Below are 443 nucleotides of genomic sequence, written 5' to 3' on the forward strand. Positions count from 1 at the left end.
AACCAACCTTCCTCTTGGTGCTATCTCAGAATAAAATGTTTCATTTTTTTCTCCTGTTCCCATACTTTTTTTCCTTGGGGCATTAAGGCATTTGCATTAATGATTTGCATATCATTACATTTGCAAATAGCTACAGTCCTCCTCTATAAACAGATTCTATGTTCTACTAATTTTCTGTTTACCAGTGAAAACACTCATCAGCCAGCTTGATAGACACACCATGCATCACACAAAACAAGCACGAAACTGAGCAAACCTGAACGCAAGCCTGAGAATCCATGGCACAATTCCAAAGGCAGGCTTAGACTGATAAGGAAGATCTAATGCAGTTAGGAATGCTTCTAGCAGCGTATAGATTTTCCTGTGTGTTATTTTAGCCTCAAAGCCAAAATGCTGGCTCGGAAGGTTGAAGTCTTCTGGCTACACCTGGAAAATACAACACA

This window comes from Anser brachyrhynchus (genome assembly GCF_964034855.1).
Source record: "Anser brachyrhynchus genome assembly, chromosome: 25".
Classification (NCBI taxonomy): domain Eukaryota; kingdom Metazoa; phylum Chordata; class Aves; order Anseriformes; family Anatidae; genus Anser; species Anser brachyrhynchus.